The following is a 13,795-nucleotide window of genomic DNA, read 5'->3' as shown; positions in this document are numbered from 1 at the left end:
GGGGAAACCGCAGCACCCGGAGGAAACCCACACCAACACGGGGAGAACATGCAAACTCCACACAGAAACACCAACTGAGCCGAGGCTCGAACCAGCGACCCAGCGACCTTCTAGCTGTGAGGCAACAGCACTACCTACTGCGCCACTGCTTCGCCCTATTAAGTTTATTATAGTTTTAAAAACTTTTATTATTATTTTTATTATTATTATTTAAAATAAAGTTTATGCTGGAAAAAATTTGTATGGATACAAGTACAGCTTGCTTGTTTTTACACAATATTTAAAATATTTAGCTAAGAAATAAAATCGAAAATATTTGTAATTTTTATTATTTATGTATTATTGTATTATTAAATTTAGTAAATAAGAATTTTTAGTTTATACACAAATAAAAATCCATTTTAAAAATGGTCTGAAATTTCATTTATAATGGTCTTAAAAAGTCTTAAATTTAACTCTGAATCTGCATCTGAAGTCAGACAGTACTGTATAAGTAAAAGTTTATTTATTTAGCACAATTCACAGACATTAGATTCCAAAGTGATTTACAGTAAAAGAGAAAAATCCAAGTGCAGATAACACCAGAGTAAAACTAGCTCATCATACTGTTATTTAAAAGATTGTCGGAAAGATGCGTCTTTAAATGTTTGCTTTTATAAAGCCTGTACTATATTTACATATAATAAAACTTGGTCACACTTTACAATAAGGTTCATTAGTTAATGTTAAACAATGCATTTACTAACATGAACAAACAATGAACAATACATCTACTACTGTATTTGTTCATGTTAGTTAATGAAAATACAGTAGTTCATTGTTAGTTCATGTTAACTCATGGTGCATTAACTAATGTTAACAAGCATGGACTTGAGTGTTAATAATGCATTAGTAAATGTTCAATTATGATTAATAAATGCTGTACATGTGTTGTTCATGATTAGTTCATGTTAGTAATGCATTAACTAATGAACCTTATTGTAAAGTGTTACCTAAAACTTCAAACCCACAATACTCAAACATGAACCAAGCACAGGGCTAAATAAAGGAGTTAGGAGTGCTTTAATCAAACTAAACAAGGTGCAGGTGAACATAACAGGTAACCATGACATCCACGATTATGTTCACCTGCATCTTGTCGTCACAGTCATACAATGAGGACATGGATTGTTATCTCTGTTCATCAATTATTTTAAACACACAGTGGATTGTTCAACAGGAGAAGAAGCTAGTGATATTCCAACGCATTCTCAAGACAACTTTTTGATTTAGTGGTTAAAGCCTGGTTTATACCTCTGTGCAGCCGGATTTCACTTGTAACCGTAAGTATTTTATATTTTATCAGTTTAGTGGCTAATTAGTCGAGATCAGTCGTACGATTTTAAAAAGGAGGCGTGGCACCTAACCCCACCCCTAACCCCAACCCTCATTGGTTGATGAGCAAATCGTACTAAATTGTACGAATTAGATCGGACGAAATCATACGAATTAAGGCTGATTTATACTTTAATACAGTTGTTGTTGTTGTTGTTGTTGTTTGTGCATTATAATTTTACACGTGTAAAATTGCGAAGCACAAGTTTTACATGCATTTTATATATTTTTTTTATTTGATTTATTTATGTTTGTTATTTTTCGATCCACAACCTCAATACTTCTGTCAAAAATGTGATGCCATAACCAGGAACTTGTTAAACTAGCAAGTACTGAAGGACAATGATCCCTAGGTGAACACAGGGACACCGCATAACTGAACGCATTACTCAGCAATAGCTTTAAACACTTGTTAACGATTATTATTAATAGTCATCCGGCCTCTTCAACAGCATGATGAATGATTAACATGTAGAAGTGCGGTGGCTGTTTAACCAGATTAGACGCCGGGCTGGAACTTTGATTATGATTAATAAGAGATCTCCCGCCGGAGCTGCATTCTGACCTTATTCATTTCACACACGCCGTCAAGAGCTTGATTAGATTTTCTGTCACCTGTGGAGCTTTCTATGACTGACGGAGGTGTCGAATGTACGCCTTGCGCTGTGTAATTCTACAGATTTAGTCAAGATCCCTGATAGATCTGTGTTTCAGACTGACAGAGAGCAGAAGATTCCCCTCGTGGATCATTAGATCTCTCGGAGCGGGACACTGATAATATTCACAGAGACACATGACTGAAGATCCAGCCCAAAGGGCTATCAGTCCTTTGGGCCATCAATCATTTAGGGCGGGGCTATCAGTCCTTTGGGCCATCAATCATTTAGGGCGGGGCTATCAGTCCTTTAGGGCCATCAGTCATTTAGGGCGGGGCTATCAGTCCTTTAGGGCCATCAATCATTTAGGGCAGGGCTATCAGTCCTTTAGGGCCATCAGTCATTAAGGGCGGGGCTATCAGTCCTTTAGGGCCATCAGTCATTAAGGGCGGGGCTATCAGTCCTTTAGGGCCATCAGTCATTTAGGGCGGGGCTATCAGTCCTTTAGGGCCATCAATCATTTAGGGCGGGGCTATCAGTCCTTTAGGGCCATCAGTCATTAAGGGCGGGGCTATCAGTCCTTTAGGGCCATCAGTCATTTAGGGCGGGGCTATCAGTCCTTTAGGGCCATCAATCATTTAGGGCGGGGCTATCAGTCCTTTAGGGCCATCAGTCATTAAGGGCGGGGCTATCAGTCCTTTAGGGCCATCAGTCATTAAGGGCGGGGCTATCAGTCCCTTAGGGCCATCAGTCATTTAGGGCGGGGCTATCAGTCCCTTAGGGCCATCAGTCATTTAGGGCGGGGCTATCAGTCCTTTAGGGCCATCAGTCATTTAGGGCGGGGATATCAGTCCTTTAGGGCCATCAGTCATTAAGGGTGGGGCTATCAGTCCTTTGGGCCATCAGTCATTTAGGGCGGGGCTATCAGTCCTTTAGGGCCATCAGTCATTAAGGGTGGGGCTATCAGTCCTTTAGGGCCATCAGTCATTTAGGGCGGGGCTGTCAGTCCTTTAGGGCCATCAGTCATTTAGGGCGGGGCTATCAGTCCTTTGGGCCATCAGTCATTTAGGGCGGGGCTATCAGTCCTTTAGGGCCATCAGTCATTTAGGGCGGGGCTATCAGTCCTTTAGGGCCATCATTCATTTAGGGCGGGGCTATCAGTCCTTTAGGGCCATCAGTCATTAAGGGCGGGGCTATCAGTCCAAAAGACATTTGCTGTGGGTAGGACGTTGCTATAGGGGGAAAGTTAGGACGATTCTAAGGGCCCACGCCATTTTGGGGCCCCCAGAGCTACTATTATGGGCCACCCCTCCTTCACATTTGTCTGCTACACAAACTCCCTCAGGGGCTCTCACTAATTTGGGGCGGAGCTATCAGTCATTAAGGGCGAGGCTATCAGTCATTTAAGGTGGAGCTATGGTAAATTTAGGGCGGGACCATAAGATATTCAGGGTGGAGCTATATTAGTCTTTCAGGGTGGAGCTATCGGTCATTTAGGGTGGGGCTATTAGTTATGTAGGTCTTTTAGTCATTCAGGGGCGGAGCTAATGGTTATTTAGGGCGGGGCTAGCAGTCTTTTAGGTTGGGGCTATCAGTCATTCAAGGCGGGCTATCAGTATTTTGGGGAGGAGCTATCAGTCATTCAGGATGGTGCTATCAGTTATTTTGGGCGGGGCTATCAGCCATTCAGGGAGGAGCTATCATTTAATTAGGGTGTGGCTATTAATCTTTTAGGACAGGTCTTTCAGTCATTTAGGGTGGAGCTAGCAGTCCTTTAGGGCGGGGCTATCAGTCTTTTTAAGGTGGGGCTATCAGTCATTCAGTATGGGGGTATCAGTCATTCAGGGAGGAGCTATCAGTCATTTAGGGCAGGGCTATCAGTCATTTAGGGCGGAGCTTTCAGTCATTCAGAGAGGAGCTATCAGTCAATTAAGACAGGGCTATCAGTTATTTAGAAAGGAGCCTGGATTTTGCAGAATTTAAAAGCTTCCCAAATCCACATGCAGAGGTGTAAAAGCAAAACTTTGGTATCATTTTAAAGAAAACCCTTCAAATATTCATTAAACACTATTGAAATTGTTTAAAATATCTGTATATGTTGTCTGTATTATAATAAACACCTAAAATAAGAGGCACTTTTTGTATCTTTTTTTTTATAAACTCAAATGTGTAAGTGTGTCTTTTAGGTTGTGTGTGGTCTAACATGCTGTAATTAATGTTGGTGGCTCCTGCACATGTCTGTAATCATAGGAAAGAAAAAGGTCTCCACCATAATCTATGCAAAAGTTATTGTGTTCCAACTGATGAGAGGTGCTGTACAAGCCACAGGGAGCGATCATTGTGTTCATATTTCACTATTCTTTTTATTTATTTCTTTTTTATTTCACTATTCTTTTAATTTATACATATAAAAGGATTACTTATGCACATCACCTCAAAAACAGAGGAGAATGGCCCTGAAGCGCACAGCATAAGGTAAGAGATGACAGCTGTCTGTGCTATCTGGGGCTGCTTATTGATCATAAATGTATAGTTTTCACTTCTGCGCCATGGAAACACCGAGATTCATTCAACAACTGTTTGATATGGGAATATAATTCAGTAAAAAGAATCCCAGAACTGTATGAACACCGGCAAGAGCTTTCATTTGAGCTATAACTTGTACATGTGTCATATAAAAAATATGAAAATGAACCATACCCAGCTGGGGTATCCAAAATACTGTGTATTTAAGTGTAAATAACTTTTGTACAGTAGAACAAAAACTAAAGTGATGCATATGTGCATAAAATATAGATTCTACACTTTCAAACGACACCACTTACAGGGGTCTGGTGCAATGCTGGCCCTTTAAATCTTAAAGCGAAAGTTGATGACGTCACGAAACCGGGTCCGCAGAGTTGAACTCTCTAACTCTTTGTCAGAGTTTTAACCTTTATCTTTTTATTTGATCACACCTGAAGCTACTGTTCAGAGTTCAGGGGGTTAGATATTTTCAAGTACTCCTTGGATGATGATGAGTTATTAAAAATAAGTAAATAAAGCAGCTGTATTTTGTGGGACTGCTGTAATTGTCGGCCTCTTTGACCCTTGATGTTTGGTTTGTGTCATTAAAGCAGCAGATGGAGGTCTGGAACAAACGAGTCTGGCTCTCCGTGAAGGGCCGTTTCCACCGCAGGGGTCTGGATGCCCACCGTCAGGTCCGTGTGCAGCTTCTGTTTTATTGAATACTGATGTCGACTTCAAGCAGAGGCTGAAATATCATATTTATGAGTTCTGACCGTGTGAACCACTGAGCAATGCTGGATTTGCATGGGAGAAACTCTGTAGTATTTCATTGCTTGAAGGGATAGTTCACTCAAAACTGAGCATTCTGTCATCATTTACTCATCCTTTACTGGTTCTAAACCTTTACAAGTTTCTTTCTTCTGCCGAACACAAAAGAAGATATTTTGAAGAATGTTGTAAACCTGTAAGCACTGAATTTTAGAGTTTTTAGGTTTTTCCTACCATGCAAGTCAATGGTTACAGGCGGCAGCAGCTCTCTGCAACTCTCACATGGTCGCTCACTGAAGCTAAGCAGGGCTGTGCTTGGCCAGTACCTGGATGGGAGACCACATGGGAATGCTAGGTTGCTGCTGGAAGTGGTGTTGGTGAGGCCAGCAGTGGGTGCTCAACCTGCAGTCTGTGTGGGTCCTAACGCCCCAGTATATTGATTAAGTGTGTGGAGTATATTGTGTGGAGTGTGGTCTGGCACAGTATGGCTGTTGTCACCTCATCCAGCTGGATGCTGCACACTGGTGCTGGATGAGGAGATTCCCCAATGTAATGAATTATTATTATTATTATTAATATTATTATTTTAACTTTCTTGCATCTTCTTTAGTGTTCATCAGAAAAAATAATCTCATAAAGGTTAATAAGTGATCATTTTTGAGTGAAATATCCCTTAAAGTTACTGGGTTATTACCAATACAGACAATATATCACTTTAAACTATTAAAAATATTCTTAAAAGTCACTTTTTCCAACTTTTCAAGCTTAAAAATGTTGTAAGATATATATATATATATATATATATATATATATATATATATATATATATATATATATATATATATATATATACTAATCCAATTCAAAATAATAAATAAATGGGGAAAATGCAAAATATGAAAAGCTGCACGGATTTATTTATTTATTTATTAACAGATTTTTTTTACAGTGTAAGAAGGAAAAGGATCATGTGTTTGTTTACATGGCATGTCTTTTTTACCAAAGAAGGTCCATACTGACTCCAGAGGCAGATACTGATTAGATCATGGCCTGGTGTGTGGACTTTGGGGTTTTACATTTACATTTAGTCATTTAGCAGATGCTTTTATCCAAAGCGACTTACAAATGAGGACAAGGAAGCAATTTACACAACTATAAGAGCAACAGGGAATAAGTGCTGTAGGCAAGTTTCAGATGTGTAAAGTGTAAGAAGCAAAACATTAGTCATTTATTTTATTTTTTTATTTATTTTTTTTGTAATACAGTTAGCGGTAGAACCAGAGAGGCAATTGCAGATTAGGAAGGGAAGTGGAGACTAAATAGTTGAGTTTTTAGTGGTTTCTTGAAGACAGCGAGTGACTCTGCCGTTCTGATGCAGTTAGGGAGTTCATTCCACCAGCTGGGCAGATTGAACGCGAGAGTTCGGGAAAGTGATTTCTTCCCTCTTTGGGATGGAACCACGAGGCGACGTTCATTCACAGAACGCAAGTTTCTGGAGGCACATAGATCTGCAGAAGTGAGTGCAGATAAGAAGGAGCAAAGCCAGAAGTCCCTTTGTAAGCAAACATCAGAGCTTTGAATTTGATGCGAGCAGCAACTGGCAGCCAGTGCAAACGGATGAGCAGCGGAGTGACATGTGCTCTTTCAGGTTCATTAAAGACCACTCGTGCTGCTGCATTCTGAAGTAGCTGAAGATGTTTGATAGAGTAAGCTGGAAGCCCGGCTAGTAGAGAGTTGCAATAGTCCAGTCTGGAGAGAACAAGAGCTTGAACAAGTAGTTGAGCTGCATGTTCAGATAGGAAGGGTCGGATCTTTCTGATGTTATAGAGTGCGAATCTGCACGATCGAGCAGTTCTAGAAATGTGGTCAGAGAAGTTTAGTTGGTTGTTTTACGATGTGGTCACATGTTGATTGGTCATCTTGTATGTCTTAGTATTTGGGCTTTGGTCACATGGTCAAGAAAGAGACTGGTAAACTTCTGGCTTTTCCCCGGCTCTGCTCCTCTCCTGCTCTTCTCTGGCTCTACTGCTATGAGGGTCTCTTTGAGGCCTACTCACTGCTCTTTGTCTCTCTCTCCCCGTCTCTCTCTTTCTAAAGTAACTTTATTTTAATTTAAGCTGTGTTCAGTTTATATCATATGTTTTATCAGTTCACATTTTGATATTTTATACAGTTATTTGTAATTCAGTCGTAAGTATACAGAATTATCGTCATTAAATCATTTCATTTTCAACTATTTGTGAATTACTTTTGATTTAACATGAACACATACTCGCTCCATATTGCAATACAATCACATAATAGCGACGCTCTCCCACATATTTAGCTATTAACACTGCGGTTATTTCTGATTTTGGTAAAACATTGAAGGAGGATGGCTTTGACTAGAAATGTACAGGTTTTCCCCATCATACTGTTCACTGGGAGAAGCAGTGGTGCAGTAGGTAGTGCTGTCGCCTCACAGCAAGAAGGTCGCTGGTTCGAGCCTCGGCTAAGTTGGCGTTTCTGTGTGGAGTTTGCATGTTCTCTCTGCGTTTGCATGGGTTTCCTCCGGTTGCTCCGGTTTTTCCCACAGTCCAAAGACATGTGGTACAGGTGAATTGGGTAGGCTAAATTGTCCGTAGTGTATGAGTGTGTGTGTGGATGTTTCCAAGAGATGGGTTGTGGCTGGAAGGGCATCTGCTGCGTAAAAACTTGCTGTATTTGGTGGTTCATTCCGCTGTGGCGACCCCGGATTAATAAAGGGACTAAACCGACAAGAAACTGAATGAATACTGATCACTTTTTGTCATTCAGCAGAACTACAGTTTGAACTGCTGTGGTTATAAAACTCATACGACAGTGTAGGCTATATTTTAATGAAATATTGCACCTATACTTATGATTTTACATTCTATAAATAAGTGTATATGAATTTGGTTCAATGGTTCATATCATCAAAGTGTTGTTTTGACTACTTCTGGACTATATTTCAGACTTAAGTATGATAGTGAAGACTGAACGGTGATCTTGAAGGAGAATCAGGCAGGGGGTCAGAGAAAGTGTCTCAGTGGCAGTTCGTTACGTTATTATTATATAATCAGCGGGTAATGAAGAGCAGGTCGACTCCTCTGCGGTATCAGAATCTGCTTCTGATCAAAGTCTCACATCAAAGGGAATAAATGCAGCGCTGGATCCACCTTCAGCTTCTGGAGATCAGCACAGAAATGCTGTCAGGAGTTACTATCGACTGCTCACTGTAATCAGATTATCATCTTTATTTACATATGATAACACATTTTATTGGGGCGACACAGCGACTCATGAGAACAAAATTCAGGCATGTTTTTGTTAGCTTAAATGTTTTCAGGAGTGATCTGAGAAGCTCAGGAAAGTTTTGAAACCGGTATTGTGTGTGTGTTTGATTTGAGTTAGTTTATAATAATAAACGCAGTGTTTCATTCCATACAGCTGAGCAAACTGCAAACCATCTTAACACCCACAAACTAATGGAGAAGGTCCTGTTTCTGACCTCAATCCTGCAATATGTGCTTATTTCCGCCATGAGCTGCGGGTTTTACTGTTGATAATGTACTGCTGGATGTGTCATTAACTTAAACATGGAGCTGCTTGCAGAGAAACTAATCTAACATCAGCATTAAACGCTTGTGTTTTCGCCCACTGTGTGTTTCTGCTGTAATGATGCTTTTGCAGTCAGTGTGGGAATTATACACTGACTATCGAGAGGTCATGTTATTATTTTAGCCAATGTTAGTTTGTGTAATACATATGCTTGCTTTAGTGCATGCCATGGTTTGGTTAGTTAGTTGGTTAATTGGTTATTCAGTTGGTTGGTTGATTAGATGGTTAGTTGTTTAATTAGTTAGGCTACTTGTTAGTTAGTTAGTTAGTTAGTTAGTTAGTTAGTTAGTTAGTTAGTTAGTTAGTCAGTCAGTCATTCGTTCATCAGTTTTTTGATTGTGTGTGGTCGGTTGGTTGGTCTGTCTGTCCCTCCATCGGTCGTTTGGTTAGATAGCTGGTTAGTTAATTGGTTGGTTAGGTGGGTGGGTCGACGATTAGTTAGTAAGTTAGTCAGTCAGTCAGTCAGTCAGTCAGTCTGTCTGTCTGTCTGTCTGTCCGTGCATTCATCGGTCGTTCGGTTAGTTAGATAGCTTGTTAGTTAGTTGGTTGGTTAAGTGGATGGGTGGAAGGTTAGTTAGTTAGTTAGTTAGTTAGTTAGTTCGTTAGTTAGTTAGTTAGTTAGTTAGTCATTCGTTCATCAGTTTTTTGATTGTGTGTGGTTGATTGGTTGGTTAGTTAGTTGGTCGGTCGGTCTGTCTGTCCCTCCATCGGTCGTTTGGTTAGATAGCTTGTTAGTTAATTGGTTGGTTAGGTGGGTGGTTCGAAGATTAGTTAGTTAGTTAGTTAGTTAGTTAGTTAGTTAGTTAGTTAATTAGTTAGTCAGTCAGTCAGTCAGTCAGTCAGTTAGTCTGTCTGTCCGTGCCTTCATCGGTCGTTTGGTTAGTTAGATAGCTTGTTAGTTAGTTGGTTGGTTATGTGGATAGGTGGAAAGTTAGTTAGTTAGTTAGTTAGTTAGTTAGTTAGTTAGTTAGTTAGTTAGTTAGTTAGTTAGTTAGTTAGTTAGTTAGTTAGCTTGATGATTGTGGTTTGTTGATTGGTTGGTTAGTTAGTTGGTCTGTCCATCCCTCCATCGGTCATTTGGTTTGTTAGCTTGTTAGTTAATTGGTTTGTTAGGTGGGTGGTTGGGTGGGTGGTAGGAAGGTTAGTTAGTTCTTCATTTAAAAGCAAAATGAAGACTTTGGAGTGGCCTAGTCAAAGCTCTGACCTGAATCTGACCTATGGCATGACCTTAAAAAGGCTGTTCATGCTGGAAAACCCTCCAATGTGACTGAATTACAACTATTATGCAAAGGTAGATGGGACAAAATTCCTCCACAGCGCTGTAACAGGCTCAATGCAAGTTACCTAATGCACTTCATTACAATTGTTGCTGACAAGGGTGGCCCAATCAATTGTTTAGGGGCAAACACTTTTTCACACAGGGCTATGTAGTTTTCCCTTAATAATCAAAACCTTAATTGAAAAAATTGCACAACACTGCTACTTGCGTTATCTTCGACTAATAAATGCTGATCTTGCTGATCTGAACCATGAAAGTGTCACAAACATGCAAAAAAAGAGCCACTTTGTTGAGTTAGTTATTCGTCGCTAGATTTCGCATTCCTTTGGCGGCTATTTAAAACAAACTATTTATTCTTTAAAAAAAAAACATTTTTTGCAAGCATTTAACAATAATACATCACAAATACTGCATTATGTTGTAATAGATGTTTTACCACTCTCTGTTGTTGTTGTTGTTTTTCTTTTGCAGACATTAAACAGATGCAAAAGGATTTCTCTCTTTCATCATCTGCAGTTTTTCCCCTCGCAGTTTGTGCCACCTCAAAACAACGTTGTGTTCTGCGTTATTATCAGGTGAGTGTTTCACACACGATGCATTAAGAGGATCATGATGGGCAGTAATGAATGCCAGAAACATGACATTACCTCTTGCCTCCAGCTTTTCCACAATTGCAGGTCAATTTGTTATTCTGCAGCGGCTGAGTGCGGCTGACATTTGACAAGAAATGTCATTGCTCAGATGTTGAACTCGCTCATATGATTATATCCTGAAGAACAGTGCTCAACATGTGTCATTGTGTGTTCTCTCCCTGTTCTGGCCATTTTCTTAAACACATTTCTCAACATAACAGTTTTAATAACTCTTCTCTAATAACTGATTTATTTATGATGACAGCACATAATATCAGACTAGATATTCTTCAAGACACTAGTATTCAGCTTAAACTGACACTTACAGGATTATTTAGGTTAATAATTAGGCAAGACATTGGAACACAGGGGTTGGGAGATAATAATATTGACCAATACAGTTTTTACTTCTTAAAAAATTATTTAATTACTCAAATAATATTATTAAATTATTTATACTTCAGCCAAAATAAAAGAAATAAGACTTTATATACATTATATCAAATGTAGAGCTTCAGTCTACTTATAATTGATCATTTATTCAGTCTTACTTATACTTTTTATTTTAGTTTGCTTATTTATACTCTATTTATACATGTATTCCCTTGTTTATTTATTATATTCATCATTCTGGATTAATGATTAAGGGTAAGACACCATTCAAAACTGTAAAGGATCTACTCTTCAGTTATTTGTTTATTCACAATGACAACGAGACACTACTTGTTTGACAAAACAGATGCTTTGTGTATGGGTGGATAGAGATCTTTTTACTGAAATTTATGTGTGCATTAATTAAAATATTTAAATGTAGAAGTAATTTTGTAAAATTGCCCCAAACAGTGTGTTTATTTATTTATTTATTTATTTATTTATTTATTTATTTATTTATTTATTTATTTATTTATTTATGTGTGCTTTTTTTTTTTTCAACTTTATTTTTATTCATTTTAATTAGGGCTTCACAAGGGCACAGTGGGTAGCACAATTGCATGACAGCAAAAAGGTCACTGGTTTGAGTCCCGACAGGGTCAGTTAGCATTTCTGTGTGGAGTTTGCATGTTTTCCCTGTGTTGGTGTGGGTTTTCTCCGGGTGCTCCAGTTTTCCCCACAGTCCAAACGCATGCACTATAGGGGAACTGATCAACTAAATTGTCCGTAGTGTATGAGTGTGTGTGTGAATGAGTGTGTATGGATGTTTCCCAGTACTGGGTTGCAGGTGGAAGGGCATCTGCTACGTTAAACATATGCCACAATAGTTGGGGGTACATTCCACTGTGGTGACCCCTTGATAAATAAAGGACTAAGCTGAATAGAAATGAATGAATGAAATTGAGAAGTGATTTTGTAAAACTGCCCTCAAAAAATGTGCTTATAATATTATTTATGTGTATTTTTATTGATTTTATTTATATTGCAAAGCCCAGTGAACAGTACAAAATATTTCAATTAACTTTAAACCTACTAACCAGAAAAAAAAATTAAATAAAATAAAGTTATGAAGTAAAATACAAGACTGTATAGGAAAAAAATAAAGTGAAATGAACAAAATAAATAAATAAATATGTTTAAACTCACCAACATGTGTCCGTGTATATATAAATAAAAAGTAAAAAAAATAAAGAAATAAAGAACACATTATTACATTAAATTTCAAATTACAGCCTTTCATTTATATATATATATATATATATATATATATATATATATATATATATATATATATATATATATATATATATATATATATATATTTGAAGTCAGAGTTATTTGCCCCCGTTTATTTTTTTTTCCCAATTTCTGTTTGACGGAGAGCAGATTTGTTCAACACATTTCTAATCATAATTAGCTGGGTTAATTAGGTTAATTAGGCAGGTTAGGGTAATTAGGCAAGTTACTGTATATCAAAGGTTTGTTTTGTAGACAATCAAAACAAAATATAGTTTAAAGGGGCTAATAATATTGACCTTAAAATGGTGTTTAAAAAATTAGAAACAGTTTTTATTCTAGCCGAAATAAAACAAATAAGACTTTCTCCAGAAGAAAAAAAAAATGTTATCAGACATACTGTGACCATTTCCTCAATCTGTTCAACATCATGTGTGAAATATATAAAAAAGAAAAATTAAATTCAAAGGAGGGAGATGAATTCTAACTTTAACTATATATATTCATATATAAAAATTGACCGAAAGTAGACCCTACTTGGAGTTTGCATGTTCTCCCAGTGTCGGTGTGGGTTTCCACAGGGTGCTCTGGTTTCCCCCACAGTCCAAACACATGCGCTATAGAGGAATTGATCAACTAAACTGACCGAAGTGTATGAGTATGAGTGTGTATGGGTGTTTCCCAGTACTGGGTTGCAGCTGGAAGGGCATCCGCTGTGTAAAACATGTGCCAGAAGAGTTGGTGGTTTATTCCGCTGTGGCAACCCCTGATAAATAAGGGATTAAGCTGAAGGAAAAATAATGAATGAATGAATGAATGAATGAATGGACCCTACTTTTCTGAAAGTCTCTGCTTTATCTCTGATTACATATAAACTGTTCAAGAGCAAGATTATCAGACATCTATTTATTTTATTCATTCATTCATTTTCTTTTCAGCTTAGTCCCTTTATTAATCAGGGGTCACCACAGCGGAATGAACCAACAACTTATCCAGCATATGTTTTAAGCAGCGGATGCCCTTCCAGCCAGAATCCAACACTGGTAAACACCCATACACTCTTGCATGCACACACTCATACACTACGGCCAATTGATTTCATCAATCCCCCTATGGTGCATGTGTTTGGACTGTGGGGGAAACCGGAGCACCCGGAGAAAACCCACAGCAACACAGGGAGAACATGCAAACTCCACACAGAAATGCCAACTGACCCAGCTGGGACTCGAACCAGTGACCTTCTTGCTGTGAGATGAATGTGCTATTTATTTTAATTGAGATAAAGATGATGTTCACCTGCAATTCCCTTCACATGCACTATTAAAGCATCATGTCAGACTGACAGCACC

At 38.4% G+C, this 13,795-nt stretch overlaps 1 long non-coding RNA gene across 2 annotated transcripts in view; it reads left to right on the top strand.

Annotated features, from left to right (window-relative positions):
* LOC147846631 (uncharacterized) overlaps positions 1-13,795 on the top strand; it is a 58,260-nt gene that overhangs the window by 33,042 nt on the left and 11,423 nt on the right. For both annotated transcript variants that reach the window (XR_015476040.1, XR_015476041.1), the window contains one exon: positions 10,618-10,721. This is a non-coding gene — a long non-coding RNA (uncharacterized LOC147846631). The remainder of the gene's footprint in view (positions 1-10,617; positions 10,722-13,795) is intronic.

The sequence above is a fragment of the Danio rerio genome, chromosome 1 (assembly GCF_052040795.2).
Source record: "Danio rerio strain M-AB ecotype USA chromosome 1, GRCz13ab, whole genome shotgun sequence".
Taxonomy (NCBI): Eukaryota; Metazoa; Chordata; class Actinopteri; order Cypriniformes; family Danionidae; genus Danio; species Danio rerio.
Note: the sequence above shows the minus strand (reverse complement) of the source record. Positions and strands in the feature narration are given on the sequence as shown.